Here is a 22,398-nt window from a genome sequence, read left to right on the forward strand (position 1 = left end):
GGCCAACTCTTGGTCACAGGGCGCTGGATTTATGACATATGGGTCCATAAATAAGGAAGGTAAAACTTCGTACTGTATGTAAGGTTCATAAATGTAAATGTAGTAGTGTAACAGTGGCACACATAACACATTAGACGTCGACTCCGCTGGGATATCCACCTTATGGACTTATCGGGAAGGGGCCTTATGTGTTGGCATGTGCGTCAGCAACCAAGGCACGGTGCCAGACTGTGGGCCAGGGTCAACCACTTGTGGGATCACTTAACTTAACTCATACACATACTGAAACTGCAGCAATCGCAGAACCGCAAAATGCCTGCTTGAGGCTGCGGCAATGCGTTACCGACAATGTGTGCTTATGTTATATTGTATGCCGTTGCATTGGGTTCCATTGCCGCACTCTAATGGTCTTTATCTCGCAATTTATCCAGTAAGACATATTGTAGAAAATCAACACTATTTTATTATGTATGTTGTCTAAACAGACCTAACCGCAGAAGCCAGAAACAAAGCCACTAATTGTAGAAATTTCGTTAGAAAAAACGAATAATGAAAGGTAACAATTATCTTTTAATTATTTATGCAACTCGAAACATCATGCGTGCTTTACGCGCTTTTACTCTTTAAAGAATCTCGCCATAATCTCAGTCAACCAAGCAAAAAATTATTAAAATAGGAAGGAATTTTTTTTCTTAGGCATAATTTATACGATAAAGTGAATTTTTATTGTTAAATTTAATATTATTGGAAGGTCTTGATCTGAATTTATGCATTTTTCCGAGTTTATATATTTTTCGGTGATAGTCAATTTTTTTTAATCAATTTTTGGAGCAATTTTAAACAATTTGTTGGCTCTTTAATTTTGTTCCATTAAATGATTGTTCATTCATCCTTCCATAGTAATATTATATTAAAAATGTATTCCATAAGTACTCATACTATGTATATTAGGATTAGAAATTCTTGAAAGTTTATCAAGCCAAAGCTCTTTTTATTGACAATTGATAATTTATTGCAGTCACATAGTCATTTTTCTTTTACTTTTTATTGATTGTTTTTGACTTAACTTTATACGTTTATAATTCATTTGAAAAAATACATTTTAAAGAATTAACTTGATAGCACCACATATCTTTGGATTACCGCGTAAACAAAAAAATAGACATATTAATCACAAAAATAACAAGTAATTATATTAATCACTTTTTGCTCTCCATTGCAGAAAATCATCGCTATTTGTATGACAAATTGACGTGATGCAGTTTAAACATCACTTCCATTATTTTTAAAGCGTTATTCACTGATTATTTTCTTTAAAAAATGTTGTGTTAATCTGATTCAAAAAAATAGTTTTTGAATCAAGTAAATGATTTTGAAGAATTTTATCGACATGAATCAAGCAGAAAAGTTTTTGGACCAAACAATATTTATTTTAATAGAAAAATTTCTTAATTTAAGAACTTTCTTGCCTGATGTAAAATAATGAAATCCTTTTAAATATTCAAGATTTTTTTTTTTAATCAAGCTTATTTTTTAACAGTTCACAATAATTTTTTGGCTTAATTAGATTTTCATAAATGAAATTTGGTTTCGATTCTGACGTTCTCGCGTCTCAAGAGCTGATTTAAGAAAATTTTCAATTTTCATAGTCGAAATTACAAAACGTTAAATTTTTAAAAAAAGGACCTAAAAATCATTTAATTTGTTAATAGTCCTTTTTTATGCAAATTTGTAAAATTTTCACTGAGTACACACAATGGTAATAATAAATGTATATTTAAATACTCCTTGCTTCTCTTACAACGTTATATATACCTGCGTAGCATATTTTAGCAGCATAATATCACGCAGTTCTTCATCTACAAGTTAACTATTGTACAACACAACGACTGTTGACTCATGCGTATTCACTTTACTTGGTTTATAAACATTTGCTTAGAAACTTCTCTCAGTATTCTGTTTATGTACATATTATATTATATTATATTAAACATACACACACAATGCAAGATTTAATTGAAGTAGAAATCTCTTAAGGTGCTGAGAATTACGCAAAAAAATTAAAAAAAAATATTGATTAAACTTCCTGACTAAACAACATTATTAAGATTTTGTATGTTCAGCTGGAAGTTAATATTAACTGTGAATAAATACATTAAATAAACAGCTGTGTAAATAAAGCATTTACTTAAATTTAATGTGGATCGTAACATTATATCCTTATATATGCATTAAATCCGACTGTTACCGTTATCGCAGGATCATTTTCATAATTGATGAGACTTAACTGCTTGTTAGTTTAATTATTTATTAATGATATGTGATGCTGATGATAATTGTTAATTATAATTAACAAAGATACTACAACAGGTGTTTAATTGTCAACACTTTCGATAAACTAGGTTTTTATTATCCAGCAATGAAAATTTATAATTAAATTAAATCATTAATAATGCTAATCAATATCAATTAATATGTTTCAAATAATTGTTAAATATAATGCAATAAAATATGGTACCTAAATAAAATAATATTATGACAAGGAGGAAAGTTGCTCACCGTGACCTCGTTTAAACAAAAGCTATTGTTGGACCAATAATTATTTGCGGACTCATCAGATAATGTTGCATAATTTTACTAATATAACATGTTTCAATAATAATGAAATATTATAAATTATAATACAATTAGTAGAGTTTAAATACGGTCATATTTAAAATAAATACTATCGTATTCACATGTGCTATAAATGATATATATATATTCAAATCATAGCTGGGAAATATAATTTTGAACAGTTTAATGAATGATAAATTTAATATAAACTGAAAACTACATCCCAGTGTATAGATTTTGTACATATAGATTGGTTCAGGTATACATTATTTGAAATACGCGTTGGTCTCTTGGGTTTAACAACGGAAATTGCGACTCTATCGAATTTCATGATCGAAGTGGACCTGCTATATAGATATACTGCTTCTGTTCCAGCGTCTGCTCCAAGAACGAATAAATGAGTCAAAAGTATAATATAACGATCTACGAAAACGCTTTCTTTCAAATATACTTTTTTCGACAAATTGTTTCCTCCGGGATACTCCACCGTGATTACAGTATATACTTGTTTTATAAAAAATGATTATTTTTGTAAAAAAATCTCCGTCAATCAAGTGAACAATTTCTTTCAATTACTTAGAAAAAGTTGACTAAATTTTGTTCTGTAATTTATTAAAGTTTTATCGCTCGTTAGACTATGACTCGTGTAATTTGATGCAAATACTTTTAGTTCTGGTTCCAAAGTTTTTTCAACTAAATTGTTTTTCTGGCTTACATTCTTCAATGGTCCTTTGTATCGTTTTATCACTTCAACCGAGTGACTTCCGTTTGAATGAATAAAACCAGTGAATGAACATTATTTGAATTTCAATTGCATGCTTTGGATTTTCGTCATACTTAGTATTGCTGAGGTTGAAATCACACCAATATCTGAAGCCTTTTTACGGTAATTAAGATCCACAATAAAAGTGCACATATTTATTCAAAATTTTTAAACAATCAAACGTGGCCTTTGAATTCTAAGTGACTGGGTGATTACATACATTATAATGTATAAAGTTACTCGAGTAACGTTTAGGTATTATTTTCTAGAGCGGACAATATTTACCCTGACCGACATAAATTACCCCGATCGAGTGTGTGGTGTATGAATATCTAACCCTCGTCTTTTTAAGTTACGCTAACCCTGTTACAAAAAGTAATATTCAGTATCCTTATTTCACAAGGGTATACTTATTTATCAATATCATGATTAAATACTTACCCCAAAAAAAAGTAAGGAAAATATTTTCTTCAAAAGGGTATAGCTGGATATGTGAAAAATCTGCCCCCATGGAATTTGAACTATTTTATATTTGAACTTAAGAAATTGTTTTGGTACCAAATAAAAAGAATTCAACCAAATCTTCAACTCTTAAACAGTTTTCGAGTTTTTTCAAAAAACCTATTTTTTCAATTTTTTTTTCTGGTAGTAAGGTAAAAGCCCCAATAGATGATCACGTACCAGTATATGATCACTCCATGTATTTGTATATCTATATTCACAAATATAGGTAAACAAATACATGGCGTGATCATTTACTGGTACATGATTATCTATTGGGGCTTTTACCTTAAATATAAAAAGTAATAAAATGAATATTTTTTTCCAATTGTTACGAGTAAAAGCCACAAAAAAATACTATTTTTATCATTCCCAGATAAACTGCTGAATAAAAATTAAAAAAAAATTAAATTAAAATAATTTTTTTGATTTTATTTTTGAAAATTCTCACTCACCATTCTTTGTCAGAATATGTTTTTAATACTCATCCGCATTCAAGAATTTTGTAACTTTTTCAATTAAATGCAACATCATGAAAAACATCAAATACCAATTTTTTTTTCTTTTACAACTTTGAAAAAAAAATTTTTCTCCCCTCAGGAAATATTTTTCCAATAAAAACTCGTATTCTTGTTGTGAGAACACCAAAGTTTTTTTCGCACACTAATAAGTATACTGATTTTTAAAAAACTCGGTTTCTTTCTCCGCAAAATACCAAAATAAAAACATGACTGAAACCTCACTTAACCCTAGACTGGTCAACAAACGTGACCTAACGACTTTGGTCAAGTGATGAGGGATTTACCGCAATGCTTTTAGAGCGTACAGTGTTGACAGTTCATACACGTTTGACAGGCAGAGACTAGAGGTGTTTTCGGCAACGCCGCGGATAAAAAACTACTTACGACTCTGGTCAAGCGATGAGGAAAGCCCCGCAAACTTTTTTAAGAAATTTTTTTTCAGCAACTTAACGTTTTCGAAGATGTTTGAAAAAATCATTAATATATTCTAAAATGTTCAAGGAACAAAGTCAAATTTTTTTGAATAATTTTAGTAAATATCGAAGATGTAATAAAAAAAATATAATTGAGCACGGCATCGATGGCAGTCTGGAGTATTTGTTTTGATTAATGACCACAACGATAACAGATTATTTATGTATTAAAATACACAATTGTTTTTAATTATTTACACTGTTTCTTAATATTTACTAAAGATGCCTCAACTTACAGTGAAAAAATGAAAGTTAAAGTGAAAAAATAAACATACACACACTAGTATAAGTAGAACATCGGTGTGACCAATGTTTACGATTTAGTTGTAGGTGGCGCAATTTCAAGTTTTTACCTAGTTTCGCTAGCCAGTTACTGGATTTGATTGCTGGCCAGTTACTAGATATGATCGCTAGCCAGATACTAGATTTAATCGAGTCAAAAATTGATCATTTCTACTAGGGATATTATTGGAAAATTAAAGTTTCAGGTACCTTTAACAGCTTGATATATAATGGTATTTTTTTTTTTTTTTTTTTTTTTTTTTCGATAAATATTAATTTGAAAAAACAATTACTTTCAAAGATTTGTTGCAGAAGGTAAGATTTACCATAATGAAATTCATTCGAGCAACTTTTCTCGTACCCAAAAATCTATACAACTAATAATAGCAACTGTCCTTGTGTAATTGTAATAATCTTTATATATATATATATATTTCTTCTGTGCGTGTGTTTGTCACTGAACTTCTTCTAAACGGCTGGACCGATTCTAATGAAATTTTTTGTGTGTCTTTCGGTGGATTCCAGAATGGTTTAGATTCACAATTCAGTCCACGGGAAAATGTTTATTTAATAGATTTTTTATTTATAAATCGTTGTTGACCTTGAGTACCCACATGAACTTTTCATATATTTTATAAATATCATATATATATATATTTATATATATGATAAATGAAAAAATTCATGTGGGTACTTAAATGAAAGGTCTCGATGAGTATAAAATCATAATGGACTTATATTTACGAACAAGTTATTAATTAACGAATGATAATGTATTTCGTTAACTAATGATGTTTTTAAAAATATAAGCTCATCCCGATGTTACACTCATCAAGAGCTTTCATTTGAGTACCCACATGCATTTTTGATATATTTTTCATGTATACATTAGGGTGTGCCAAAAAAATCGGATATTTTTTTTTCACTTTCCGCTCAAAATATCGTATAAGATGTCGAAACAAAAGGTCTGTCCAAAGGAGAGTTCTTAATTTTAATTTTAAGAGGTCCTCCATCGATTCTGAAGTTTTTCCCATTTAAATAACACGGGAAAAATTTTTTTTTCATTTTTACTGCCGCAACGTCTGAAGATTTCATTTTTTCATAAAATAAACTATTAGACCTCATTTAGGATTAAATTTTGAACAAAAAATTGCATTGGGTCATATTGCTACCATCGAAGCCTGACTTTTTATAAAGCTTTACAGTATCAATTTTCCCCAAATTTCGTGTTTTTCATAATTTTTAGCTAAGGTATCCAAGATAGAACAAAAAATCAAATGACAATTTTGTAGTCCATTTGACGCACTACAAAAAATTTTTTGTATCATCAATATTTTCAAAGTTACAGACCAACAAATTCTTATTTTTCTAATTTTTAGCTTTGTTCAAGTGAACCATCGATAAAAATACAAAAAATTTGGTTCTTATTTTTTAGTACATCAAATTTGCTACAAAATTGTATAAGAAAGATTCGTTGTCTCCGCAATAGCTCAGAGTAACAAGCCTGATAAGTCATATTTTCATAATTTTTCAACTATATTTTCTAAATTATTGACGATAATTTAGAAAATTTTAATTAAAAATTTAAAGTATATTTAATTCTCTAAAAAGTTAGCCAAGATTAATTTTTTACATTATAACTTGCTTAATAAGTCAACAAATATTATTGTTATTTATTTTGTTTTTGGTTTATTGAGGTTATTTAAACAATCCTCAAGACAACCCTGATTAACTAAACATATTGAAAATGATTTGACACATTCCACTCCCACAAGATATATTATTAAAAATAAGAAAATTGAATGATTAACAAGTATTTAATATAATAAAAAATCTAATCCTTTCTGATGCTTTTTATTTCTTTTTTCGCATAAGAGAGTATTTTTTCGCATAAGAGAGTATTTTTTCGGATAAGAGAGTATTTTTTCGCATAAGAGAGTATTTTTTCGCATAAGATAGTATTTTTATTTTTATTGTGCGTTTCTATTGTATTTTAAGTTATTATTTTTTTTTCGTATCTATTTACTTATTTATTACCATTGCTGCAAAAAAACATAATTGTTCAACGAATTACTTTAGTCACATAGTTATCCAGGATAAAACTTTCCGTATCTAACCTTTCACAATTTTACATTGTAAAACTTATTACATTTTTACTAATCTTTACGACATATTAAATTATAAAAAAAATTTTTATATTCCATATTTACGTGTTCATATTAATATTAACTTTTGTATGGAACTTTTCACTTTCTGTTAAAAAGAGTTATCATTACTGGCTGAGGTTTAAAGTCAAATTCAAATTTTCTACAGAATTCTCAACTAACGCCCTCTGAGTATTTATTGACTTTTTGCCTAATTGATCAATTATCCGTTTGAAATCGGCAATTAGAGGACTCTATTGTCTTTTATTATAATTGGTCTTTAATTGAGGTTGGTTTTTTAATGAATCATTATCGTATCAACAATTATACCAGTTTATTGATGAACAATGTCTTGTAAAACAAGTAAAAATTACATTAACTTGGTTGGGTTCGAGTCAAAAACTTTAAGTGATTTGAAATTACCCACGAATCGTGATGTTTTATGCTTATTTTTCTATAAACATCGAACGGACAAACTATTCATTCGTGAAAGTGCTAGATTTGTTCTGTGTGAGGTTATCAAAGTGTGGAATAAGTTCACATTACCAGGAAACAATTCACATCGTTCAATTGGAAAAATTGAAAAATTACATAAAAACTGGCAAAAAACTCAAGTACATAAAGCTCGCAAAAAATCTTCTGCACAACAATTGGCCAAAAAAACTTTTATCAATTCTCTCGACAAACTGTTCGATATTGCACCGCAAAATGTTTTGACAACATTAAGGTCACCACAAAGGAAAGTTTTGATTGCTAGTCGGGAAATTTGCAAACGTAGTCAGTTGATAAAGATTTCAGCCAATATTGAAGATGTACAAAATACATCGACCTTTTGTGTGGAAGACAATTCAAATTTTATTTCGATGGAAAGTGCTGGGACAAATGTAAATACTAATGAAGTTGATGAAGCAGGTAAAATCGAATGATTACTCGTTGCTTTTATTTTTAATAATCTATTTTAAAGAATTCTTCTCACAGCAATAACTTTACAATTAATTTTTAATTTATTATTCTGTGAATGATTTTTACACAATAAAAAAATTTTCGTCTAATTTAGCACAAATATTTGTTTTACTGACTGTTTTTACACAAACTAATGTTAATTCAACATTCTAGTGTGTTAAATCAACACATGCTCTCTAAATCTGAAACAGTCAAAATCACTGGAAATTAGTGATATATTCACTATTTCACAGTAATAAGTATACCACTTGGTATACTTATAGCTGTGAAACAGTGAAATTCCACTGATTCTTTTTAAGAGAGTGAGAATGTGAAATTCTATACACTAGAGTGTAATATTCTATACAAAAATTTTTATACTTTACGCAATGACAAAAAAATTTTTACTTAGTAAATGTACTGTGAATAGACTATACTAACGTCATAATTTTTATATTCTTCACTTACTTGATAGGCAATTCGCTCACACTTTACTAATGCTTTATGTAATACTGTACATTACTGAAAATATACGAGCAATTTCATTAGAAACCAAATTTGTGCGTTTTTGGTTATTTAAGATAAAAGCAATATTTTATCATCATTTACAGTAGACTAGAAAGTTGCTAACATTTTCAAATGAGTTAAATTTTCAATCACCATCAAGGAAACCATAAATGAGTGGAATATTTCAAATCGGATTAAAGCTATGTGCTTTGACACATGTGCGACAAATACAGGTAAATGAATTAGTAAACAACATTCACCTGTTCCCGAAAAAATATGTGGATCATTCCACCAAACGATGTCATTTTGACAAGACAATCTTTACCTATTATTTTAAAATTTTTTGAAGGTATTTTTTTTTTATTAGAGAGAGAGAGAGAGAGAGAGAGAGAGAGAGAGAGAGAGAGAGAAATCCTTTAAAAATTGGAGCCCTTACAATCGAGTGATGATTTTTAAAATTTCATTCATTTTTTAAACATTGTTATTTCTTCATTATTCTTATGCAAATAAGTACCAATATTAATAAAATCACGTCTGATTTTGTGAAAGCTCCAATATGAGTTAAATCGATTTTATTTGGTAAAATGACGCATATAAAAAAAGCTTTTTTAAAGTTGTAATATTGTTGCTTCGGGACGACACGGTTGTTCTTAAATATATCATTTAATTTGCCTATTTAAAATTTTTCGAACCAGAATCATGATATTTCCAATGCCTCGTTTTCTACTGGCATCAAGTTACAACTTTAAGAAGGGTTTACATTTTTTTCTCTCTCTCGCCCTCTATTGGACAAACAAAAGTATCTCTGTCATACTTGTACAACAAATGGAATCTTAAAACGCATTTTATGCATAAATAAATGAAAATTTTCCAAAAAAGCGCTTCGCTCTTCGATAGGTAATTTAATTATCTATCGAAGAGCGAAGCGTTTTTTTCGAAATTTTATCACATACATGAGAAAAACACGTTTTCTTTATTCACGGCCGAAAGTACGTACTTGGTACTTCTGTTGGGAATCACCAAGTCCGACATTTATGCTTTGGTAGGGGCGCGCATGCGCGCTGCTCTAGTGTGCTGAAAGAAACTAGTCGTGCACTGAATTGATGTACGAGGCCGCGAAAAAAAAAACATTCACCAGAGCTGACGCGGTTTTTTGTGTATTCAGGCCTAACCTTAAAATTGCTTTTGTGGATTCTTATGTCGTTGAGTGTTGAAATTTATGTTCTAAAAAATTATATCAAGTGAAAAATTAAAAAAATGAATGCGTTATCATCATCAGATGATTCTTCGGACGACGAGGAAATTTTAAGGTATATTTAAAATATATGATAAATTACTTAAAGTAATTAAAATTCTGATAAAATTAATAATTTTAATGTATGTGAGTAATCAAAAATTATATTAATAAAAATAAGACTATTCAATTCAATTGAATTAATTTAATATTAAAAAGTTACTATTATTTATGTATATTTTGATGTATTCGATGCCCGCCCCCGACCAGCCGCACTCGCTTCGCTCGTGCCGCAAATGTCGGGCGGGCATCGAAAACATACTAAGAACATTTAATTTTAACGCTAATTGATTTGTAAGTCAGCGTATTTTCGGCCGAAAATAAAGAAAAATAGTATACACTACACGGGCAGAAAGTATGAGAGCCCTGAACTGCGCGCCATGATGCCCTCGGCTTCGCCTCGGGCATCATGGCGCGCAGTGCAGGAATCTCAAACTTTCTGCCCTTGTAGTGTAATATACTATTGAAAATCAACTATCAACCGCTCTTAAAGAAACTAACCTTGTGTGCAGAAAATTTTTCAGATCTTGTCATTTATGTTCATTGCATGCAACTTACTTTTAATACTGGTTCAAGAATATATTTTTCGATGTTATAGTTTATACTTCCGGCTGATGATTGGTAATATTAATATTTTTAATCATTTTTATTTGAGGAGTTGATAAAGGAACATGCAGCCAATTAGAAAATGTTAAAAAAGCCATTATTATATTTGGGATGTCGACATCATGTGTATGAATTGATTTTAAGAAGCGTTGTCGAAGTTGTTTGGTCAGGAGTAAGTTCTCCTAATGTAGCAGTTTTTGTACGATTCCAAAATAATTGGAAAAACATAGACAAAACAAAATTTGAAACTGGTATTCAGGATTCAATTATAAATGAAAGAATTCACGAAAAAAAAATGAAATAATAAGTTTTATTATTGATCGACTACAGGTATTTAAATTATAATCATTTTTTCTAATTATTGACATTTGTACATTAGTTTTAAGAAGGTCATCGTTTTGGTTATTTTGGAGAGTAGTTTATGGTTTCGCAATAATAAACTCAAAGACAAAAACACCGATGATCATATACCAGCTACAAAAAATTCTATAACAATCGTAATTGTTTATCGAGCACTATTATTATCTTATCAAATTTTTCTTTTCATTGTCAAAATTCTCGTCTACATTTTTTGGTCAAATGAACCTCTTTCAGAAATAGATTTGAAAATCAACAAATTTTAAAAATTATTTTGATTAATATTAGTTCTGATCGGGCTGAAAGGAAAACCTGTGAAAAAATTCTGTGTCTCATTTTTATTAGTAGAGAATTTAAGAGTTAAAATGCTTTATTTCATCTCGAAATAGCAGCTTTTAATAAAGTTACATCCTTTCAGAACTCACTATAAAAAATTGGAAATTATTTTACTCTCTTAATTTTCTGACTTAGTAGCGTTATTCGCATAGTACTCATTTAAAACCGGATCATAGTGTTTTCTTCAAATTCTAAATGATAATTGCAGTTAATTTATTGATTAGTCACAAATCTTGATTCAGATCCTCAAAATTCAATTACAAATTTTATATTTCAGGAAAAGCATGACCGAGACGATTATAAAGAGTTTTTAGAATTGGTGTCGATATTTTTAGGCGGTTCTCCAAAAAATGGAATAAGCTTTAAAGCTCCAGGACCCAGCCACCATGCCAGATGGATGTCAAAAGCTCTGTACGCTTTGAAACTATTTATGTTTCGAAAACAGTTTCAAATGAATTCCACTAAGGTAAATGGACTAAGATATGTCTGCTTATTCCTCGTCGAATTTTATGTCATTTCATGGTTTCAAGCACCTTCTGCGATAAAGTCACCTAATCAAGATTTGAATATGGTTAAAAATTTATATCAATACCGTTCTGTTCATAAAAAAATTTCTGACGCAGCAAGCTCGACATTATTAAGACATTTATAGTACTTATCCGAAGAGTTAGTCGGTTTAGCGTTATTTGATGACAGTGTACCCTTACAAATTAAAAGGCAAACCATAGCTGCAATGAAAGTGCGAAACAGTAATGCTGCAAACTCGAAAAAGTTTATTGCCAAAGATATAAGCTTGTTATTATCGAAAAATCTCTGTGATTTTGCTAGCAAGCAATCATTGCTTTTATTTCAACAGTTTGAATTACCGCATTAATTCATGGACAAGGATTCAGATCTCTGGGCATCTGATCAAAATTATTTACACTGTAAATCAGTGCTGTCTGACTTACAAGTGATTAATGATCTCGCTGAACAAGGCGTAGCATTAATTCAGGAGTACAACAACTGTTTGACCAGGAGTGAAGAACAAAGGCAATATTTATTGCAAGTTGTTGAAGAGCATAGGAAAAAATTTCCTAACGTTACTAAGAGTTACTACATTACTAAGTTACAAACCAAATACTTTTAAATGTCTTGAATATAATAGATCTGGTTTTTATATAGAAAACTTGTAATTTATGCCGGCATTATCCGATTTATTAGTGTGAATCTAAATATAGTTTTATAAATAACAATTATTTTCTTGTAGTAAATTACTTCAATAAGGGTTCAATTTTTCAAACATACCTTTTCTTATTCTTATGCATTCTGTTGAAACTAGTTGCTCCTCGAATTTTTTTTTATACTGTGTGTTTAATCCTTAACCATTTATCCGAAAATTCAGTTGATCCTGCAGACTATCTCTAAAACTTTCTGCTGTAGATTATGATTAAAAACCTTCAAAAATTTTATTATTGGAACATTAAAACGCTTTTCTAACTCAATATAGAATTTAGCATGTTTTTCAGTTCGAAAAATAGAAGATCGATTGAAACAGAAAAGGATTACAAAGTACTAGAAAGAATTTGATGTCAAATCATTTTCAATATGTTTAGTTAATCAGGGTTGTCTTGAGGATTGGTTAAATAACCTCAATAGACCAAAAACGAAATAAATAACAATAATATTTGTTGACTTATTAAGCAAGTTATAATGTAAAAAATTAATCTAGGCTAACTTTTTAGAGAATTAAATATACTTTAAATTTTTAATTAAAATTTTCTAAATTATCGTCAATAATTTAGAAAATATAGTTGAAAAATTATGAAAATATGACTTATCAGGCTTGTTACTCTGAGCTATTGCGGAGACAACGAATCTTTCTTATACAATTTTGTAGCAAATTTGATGTACTAAAAAATAAGAACCAAATTTTTTGTATTTTTATCGATGGTTCACTTGAACAAAGCTAAAAATTAGAAAAATAGGATTTTGTTGGTCTGTAACTTTGAAAATATTGATGATACAAAAAATTTATCTGAATGTTTTTTGTAGTGCGTCAAATGGACTACAAAATTGTCATTTGATTTTTTGTTCTATCTTGGATACCTTAGCTAAAAATTATGAAAAACACGAAATTTGGGGAAAATTGATACTGTAAAGCTTTATAAAAAGTCAGGCTTCGATGGTAGCAATATGACCCAATGCAATTTTTTGTTCAAAATTTAATCCTAAATGAGGTCTAATAGTTTATTTTATGAAAAAATGAAATCTTCAGACGTTGCGGCAGTAAAAATGAAAAAAAAATTTTTCCCGTGTTATTTAAATGGGAAAAACTTCAGAATCGATGGAGGACCTCTTAAAATTAAAATTAAGAACTCTCCTTTGGACAGACCTTTTGTTTCGACATCTTATACGATATTTTGAGCGGAAAGTGAAAAAAAAAATATCCGATTTTTTTGGCACACCCTAATGTATATGGACACTGTTATGCATTCATGTGTTAAGTGCTATGGAAATCCTATGTACTTAACATACTATTGCATAACAGAGTCCATATATGAAAAATATATCAAAAATGCATGTGGGTACTCAAATGAAAGCTCTTGATGAGTATAACATCGGGATGAGCTTATATTTTTAAAAACGTCAATAGTTAAAAAAGTACAGTGTAATTTAACAAAAGTAATTATTTAATAAAGCAAAATTTTATTTATTTATAGTTCACAAGTCACGGCAGTCACATAGTGACTGCAAAGTTGCTAGATATAATTATTGTAATTCATCAATTATGATCTCATCGTCATTACCATTGTTGTCATTTTTTAGATTATGCCATTATTTAATCTAAAAATTAGTTAATCAGTTTACAAAAATTATATAAAGAACTTTAATATTCATATTTCATGCCATAACTTAGTAAAAATAATTCAAAGCAGATATTTAATAACTTACTCAATTACACAAGTTATGAGTAAATAATTGGAATTATCTCCCGAGTAAAAATAAAAATTGATTTTTAAAAAATAAAATTTTTATCCACTGCCAGAACATCGCTGCACTACAGCCGTTTAGAAGACAAAATCGCCGCAACACGAAATCTTTATTCTCGACTCGCATAACCGCAACACCGCCGCAACACCCCTGCAACACTGCTGTACCCCAATGCTAAAGCATAGCTACAATTTCACAAAAAATGGCATCATAATTAATTTATCACGCAATAATTCATTAATAAATAACTTGAACATAAATTTTAATGTAAGACCTATTGTTTAATATCCTTTTATTCAAATGCCTAATATTCAAACGAAAAAAAAAAATTTTAATCAGGCCAAAGTATCGCGAAATTATTGATTCTTTTTAGTCGTATTATTGAAGTATATTTTTAATTCTGTTCCCTGGGTTGAACAGAAGCGGCACGCCTATCGAAATACCCTGGAAAAATTTTATGTAATGATTAAACTGCGATGGGATTCGAACCTGGGTCGTCTGCATGAAAGTCTCGAACATTACCAACTGCGCTGCAAGTCGTATTTAACTAAAAGAATTTAGTTTAGCTATTTGAATGATCAACAAATATTTTATTTCAATGTATACCACCAAACGAAGGTAGTGCAGCAGTGCTGCGGCGGTGGTGCAGCGGTGTTGCGGCGGTCGATCGAAATTTATTATTTTTTAGTATAAAATAATAATTTAATTTTTACTCGGGACAGTGCAGCCGTGTTGCGGTGATGTTGCGGAAGTGTTGCGGCAATCACAATTTTATTATTTTGTCACAGATTTGTTGCAGCTGTGTTTCGGTGGTGTTGCGGCATTTAAAAAGTATTTTAGAAATATTTATTACAGTGCAGCTGTGTTGCGGTGGTGTTGCGGTAATTATAATTTTTTTATTTTATCACAGATTTGTTGCGGCTGTGATGCGGCGCTGTTGCGGGCACTTAGCCATGATTAAAAATATTGATTGAAAAGTATTGGGAATCAGTCACCCCATATAAACTGTATATCTATATATGCATGAAAAAGGAACTAACAGTATTCAAAAGTATTCAAATTTCATCATTTTTAATCCTTTTCAATCAATATTTTTAACCAGGGAGACTCCGTACGGCGCTGTTGCAGCGCTGTTGCGGCTATTTTATGTTTTTACTCGGACTATTCAAAGTAATACAATTATTTGATGACATCTAATCTTGTAGACATGCAATGATTTTATAGAATTCAAAATGAATAGATAAATCATTAGAAACGAATAATTAAAAAAGATGTACATATACATATTTTTATTTACTGATAATTGTTTTGTTTTATTTTTAAATTATCATTTAATTTGTTTTTTTAATTGTTTTTAGAATTAATAATGCTTACTAGATTTATTCTTTTGGGCGCTATATTGAACTTTGATGAAAAAAAAAAAAAACAACATGGCGCGTAACGGAAAATCGTGACGATTTTTTTTTTACATTGCTACAAAATTTCTCTCATACGTCGGTAAAGAAGTTTCACTTCAAAAAGGAACTTCATTTAAGATACAAATAACACTTACTTAAATACAAAATATTAAAAATGAGGAGTATTTATTAGGTATTTTTTTGTTATAAATTTTTATTAAATTAAATACCTTTTGGTAGCCGCAATCGAAAAAATCGGTATAGATTTTGTTTAGAAACTAACCGAAAAATATCATCCAAGTCCCAAAAAATTATTTTTTGAATTATTTTGTATGTGAATATATACAGGGTGTCCCAGAAGTAACGGACGCCATTGTAGCATCTGATGAAAAAAATAATTCTGAGACGAAAAGTCCTTAGCCATTTTTCAATTAACCGCATAGATAATTAATTATTAATTAAAAATAACGTCTCTTTATTTGTTAGAGAGAGAGCGCCAGTGTCCAGTAAAATATGTGCCAAACAAAGACACAACTAACTGTATGACTAACTAGTTTCTATAGCTAACGTAGTCACACATATTTACTTACACATTCACACGTGCAAGCGTCTTCGTTTTGAACGCACTTGACTGGACACTAGTGCTTTCTCTCTAACGCATAAAAGGACGTTATTTTAATTAATAATTAATTATCTATGCGTCTGACTGAAAAATAGCTAAGGACTTTTCGTCTCAGAATTATTTTGTTTATCAGATGCTACAATGGCGTCTGTTACTTCTGGGACACCCTGTATATTAATATAAAAAATATATGAAAAGTTGATGTGGGTACTCAAATGAAAGGTCTCGATGAGTGTGATGTCTGGGTGAATTTATATCTTTAAAAATGTTAATAGTTTACAAGATACAAGGTCATTTCTTAATTATTGATATTTTTAAAGATGTAAGCTCATCCTCATGTCACACTCATCAAGAGCTTTCATTTGAGTACCCACATGCATTTTTGATATATTTTTGATATATACATATAAAATATATATATATAAATATATGAAATATATGAAAAATTGATGTGGGTACTCAAATGAAAGGTCTCGATGAATGTAATGTCGCGGTGAGCTTATATCTTTAAAAATGTCAATAGTAGACAAGATAGCAATGTCAGTTCTTAATTACTGAAATTTTTTAATATATAAGCTCATTCTGATGTCACACTCACCAAGAGCTTTCATTTGAGTACCCACATGCATTTTGATATATTTTTCATATATACATATATATAATATATATATAAATATATAAAATATATCAAAAATTGATATGGGTACTCAAATAAAAGGTCTTGATGAGTGTAATGCCGAGATGAGCTTATATCTTTAAAAATGTCAATAGTTAACAAGATAAAAGGTCATTTCTTACACTGATAGAAGGATTTGCTTGTAGTTAAAAATATTTGTTAATATTTAACAAATCATTTATTAGAAGCCATTTGTTAGTCCTTATCAAATATTTCTTAGTATTTAAAAAGATTGAGTAATATTTAATAAATGAATATCAGATTTATTAAATACAAAAAAATCATTTAAATACTAAGAAATATTTGTTTGATACTAAAAAGTGGTCTCTAATAAATGATTTGTTAACTATTAACAAATATTTTTTTAATACAAATAAATCCTTTTATCAGTGTAATTATGTTTCTAGAAATGAAACATTTTCGAATACAGCCGAAATACTTATCATGATAAATTGACTATCGATGAGAATAATATGAAACCTTGAAAAGGCGCTAATTCAAGTCAAGACCTTTGCGATGACACTAAATTTCACTAAAAAAAAACCCGATTTTATTATACGACTATCCTGGAGACAAAATTTATGTTATTCTCTTAATAATATACACGGAAAAAAGTAAACTGTAATAAATAACAGTCGATTTATAATAAGTAATGATCAACTGCTAAGAATTACCATTTCAAACAGTAAAATCGTGATTTTACTATTCATTTTATAATATTTACCATTTAAACGTTACAATTGACTCTTTACATGGAAGAAAATACTATTTCAAACAGTAATATTCGCTTGTGAATGTCTAAAATGTGAACACATGTGAATGTCTAAAATGTTAAAGTATAATAATTAAAAATTCAGACTTTGATATTGATCATTTCGTACCTAAAAAATGATCTTATGATATGTAAAAAGTATAAAATAAAGTTAGTAAATTTCTAATACAAGCAACGTCAATATTTACAAAGTAAAACGGTAAATTTTAAACGCAACGCTAAAAATCAAAATGTAATTATTGACTTGTTCGGACTGATAAAATGTATATTTTAAAAGTACTAGAAATTCAAATTGCGCGCATACGCGCGCGCTCTAATCTTGGACCAATAAGGAATCAGGGTCCATTTTTTCGATACTAAATTAACTTCATTCTACTATCAATTTTAGTATATAAGATAATTTTTACTGTTTCAAACGTTAAATTCTCCCAGAGTGAGACCCCCTTCTCTTTCATCTGAGTTCCCCTTCTCCTCATAATATCGACTATCCTGGGTCAAAAAATTTAGTCTGTTTTATGATTAATAAAAATTTTTAATATTTTTCATTCAATTTAATTTTATTATTTGTATCTATTTTATATAAGGATTAATCTGTTTTTGCCCGTACTATTCCCAATTCAGACCAATTTCAGATCATTTTTAATGTTATGATAAAATTGTTTTCTATTGTTTCAAGACCAAAATCAGACTTTTTTGTCACAATCATTTAACTGGTTTTGATCGCATCAAGGTCAAAAACAGACCAAAACGTTGTATAATTTTTAGTCGGTTTTTGACCGCCTGTAGATCAAAAACAGACCTTTTACGAATTAGATAGTAATAATAATAATAATAATAATAATAATAATAATAATAATAATAATAATAATAATAATAATAATAATAATAATAATAATAATAATAATAATAATAATAATAATAATAATAATATATTTATTTATTATTATTTTATTCATGTCCTCGAAGATTCTCTACAGGGCACAGCTTTTCATTCTCTGAAATTGAAATAGTGACTATTCACTATTTCGTAGTGCAATGTATACCAAGCGGTATTCTTCGCACTACCAAATAGTGAATACCGCTCATTAAATGATGCGTAAAAGCGTGAAAGTATAAAATTTAACATTAATCTTGTCATTTTGTCAACATTTTAATCTTCTCGATGTATTTACACTGTGTTTAATAACGATAATTAGAAAACTCTAGATTTAGATCCATAATCAAACGATGAGAACTATTTTATATACGTATGTTAATACAAATTTATTTGTTATCACTGCAACTAATATTCGCAGTTACAAAACTTTTATAATCCATGAAATGTTAAGCTATGACAAATAAATATGACAGATGTAAGGTTATAATCGACGTTCAGTTCATAAAACAAGAGAGCACATGAATATATTATAAACTAATTTATTTTTTCAAATAAATGCGACTTATAATTTTTAATGAGATACTTGTGAGTCCAAAAAATTATAAGTCACCATCTTAATCGACTTTTGGCCTCCGAACATTTAGAGTGAAAATTGTAGAACAAAAACAGTATAAGATTTCATATTGAATTTGAAAACAATACATAAAGTCCATTTACAAATTTACTAGACTAAAAACCGATCAAACTTTTAAAACTTTTTAGTCTCATTAGATTAGAAACAGCATTAAATATTCATAGCTGCTCAATTATTTTACTAAAAAGTTATTTAGACTTGAAACAGATCAAAAATAATTTGAATAGTAGATCAAATACAGATGAAAATGTTTTTAAAAGTTCAAATACAGATCAATAAGTTCAAATGCAGATCATTTAGCTTAAAATCAGTTTAAATTCTTCGACCCGGGATATATTGAAATGGCAATTTTTCTGTTTGAAACTGTAATTGTTCAATTCTTAGCTAATTTCACAATTAATCAATTATTTCATTTTTTATAATATTTACTAATTTTTTTTGAAATTATTCAGTATGTGAAAAATAAACGTAAAATCTTTAAATATTTTACTCTCGGCTGTAAGTTTTTGGATACATGCATGCGGGTCGCTAGACTCAAGTACCTACTTTTATGACTCTGTCCGTTGAGGTCATATAAATGCAGTCTCTTGTTCTCTTCGTAACCCGAGCGCTCATCTGGTTCGATTTAAAATATTTTCCGTTTTAACTTTCCCTTTTTTTTATATGTGTAATATTTTTGTCAACGTATTTTTCTTAACAATATTTCTCGGAAATGTACTCCCAATAATGAAATGAAGAGAGTCTCCGTGCTCTGTTGGGCTTAAAATACTACCAAAAGAGTCAGTCCAAAAGGATCTCTCCGAGCGACAACTACGTCAATTTCAGTCAAGTTCCAAGTTTAAATCGATTCCTCTTTCTTAGCATTTCGTTTTTCAACTAAGTACCAATTTTTACGATCTACATTAACATCATTTAATCGCTGAGTTTCACTTAAAGTGAATTGTGAGGTGAAATATCAGTATCTTTTCATCAATCTGTGATTGAAGTTCACCACGACGTTGATTCACCACCATCATCAGAACTCTACAATCACGAGCTTAAACCGCTACACTAATACATTCAACAGACATTTAAGAGCTCAAGCAGCACATGGTATTGTATTTTAGTAAACCTAAAATACCAAAAAGGTACGAATCAAATTTATACTTGCATACATATTTCAATACAACATTTCCCTCAGCGTCGAGAGAATGTCGGTTCGGCCGTTAGCCCTAAACCGCCCACCGGTGCTGAGCTGAGTTACTAATTCCAATTCATATTCAATTACAATACGCTCATTATGATACTGCGCATATTTCACATTTCTTGCATAATACAATACGAATACTGAGTTTGAGTCGAGTTGAGACTTCACGAGCAAGTTCTCAAACTATTCATGTGCAGTGTTATTTTGAGCCCTTTCTGAGTTCTGACACAATACGCTCATTATGATGCTGCGCATATTTCACATTTCTTGCATAATACAATACGAATACTGAGTTTGAGTCGAGTTGAGACTTCACGAGCAAGTTCTCAAACTATTCATGTGCAGTGTTATTTTGAGCCCTTTCTGAGTTCTGACACAATACGCTCATTATGATGCTGCGCATATTTCACATTTCTTGCATAATACAATACGAATACTGAGTTTGAGTCGAGTTGAGACTTCACGAGCAAGTTCTCAAACTATTCATGTGCAGTGTTATTTTGAGCCCTTTCTGAGTTCTGACACAATACGCTCATTATGATGCTGCGCATATTTCACATTCCTTGCATAATACAATACGAATACTGAGTTTGAGTCGAGTTGAGACTTCACGAGCAAGTTCTCAAACTATTCATGTGCAGTGTTATTTTGAGCTCTTCTTGAGTTGCATTCCATTACATACATAAAATTCACACAATTATTGAGATTAAAATATTACATAATCTACACAAAGCAATCATTCAAACCGAATTCTTTTCACTTCTTTACTCCACATAAATTTCATCCAATCAATGCACACCTTTGAAATCAGAATCTCAAATTCAAATCATCACTCGATCATACAGTCCACTATCTCTCCATAATCTATCCACTGTCAATCTCTCGCTATCTTCATTCAAACTCACAACAAGCTACATTGTTCACTTTGATTTGCAGATCATATTTGAGACGAGCGAACGAGCGAACGAGCGAACGAGCGAACGAGCGAACTAGCGAACGAGCGAACTAGTGAACGAGTAAACAATTACTCGAAACCGAGTCCACGAGTTCCTCCCGAACTCCTTTTCACCTTCCGAAGCCAGCTTCGCACGGTTGGAAGTCAACCTCCCTCCAGCGGTCATCCTCAGACGACCATCAAAAACAACTCCACGCCAGTTTAACTTCCTTATAATCTTGCTGGGACCAGATTCATTAATATCAAATACATAATATTGTTGTTATTAAAATTGTATTAAAAACCATACACTTCAAAATACAAAATCAAACAGTAATTTTTAAAGATGAATGAGTCATTATTTACTATAGTGACAGCTACTAATCACTTATTTTGGATATTAAATTATAAATTGTGGCTTTTCTACTTTCTACATTAAGTTCTGTCATATTTATATTTTGGCCACCCCGATGTCCGTTTTACTGTTTGAAACTATAAAAATTAACCGGAATCCGAGTGAACATTACAGTTTACTTTTTTCCGTGTAAATATACTTTTTTCAATACTCACTCTTATGTCAAACATTAGAATGTTATTATATTCTGACTCTAAAATCGGAAAAGTTTAGTTTTTTATACTTCCTGTGTAGTTTTTATATGATTGCAATCATGATGATTTTAACTATCTCCGATAGTAAATGTTACCATCTAGATAATAAACCGTATTATCATAATTGTGGGAATTAATATATACTGATTGTACTAATTACAATCGCCAGATAGTTGCATTTATCATCTTAACTTTGCAAAAATTAATAACCATCCTGTATAGTAGAAGCTACAACATAAGGATGGTTACCGTTAACATAAAATTCTCTCCGTGTGGTAATCGGTAGCTTCTACCGATTATTTTTTTCCGTGTAGGAGTGCGGGAATGATAATTGCCAAAAAATTCATATGTTTCAAATACAGTTCCTACAGATATA

General features: G+C 29.7%; 1 long non-coding RNA gene across 1 annotated transcript; it reads right to left on the reverse strand.

Moving 5' to 3' along the window:
- Nucleotides 1-236: 236 nt before the first annotated feature.
- Nucleotides 237-22,061, reverse strand: LOC123261660. The gene is made up of 3 exons (XR_006508724.1): nt 21,980-22,061; nt 18,223-18,228; nt 237-248 (listed from the first exon to the last, which is right to left on the reverse strand). It is a non-coding gene; the product is annotated as an uncharacterized LOC123261660 (long non-coding RNA).
- Nucleotides 22,062-22,398: the final 337 nt, after the last annotated feature.

The sequence above is a fragment of the Cotesia glomerata genome, linkage group LG3 (genome assembly GCF_020080835.1).
Source record: "Cotesia glomerata isolate CgM1 linkage group LG3, MPM_Cglom_v2.3, whole genome shotgun sequence".
NCBI lineage: Eukaryota > Metazoa > Arthropoda > Insecta > Hymenoptera > Braconidae > Cotesia > Cotesia glomerata.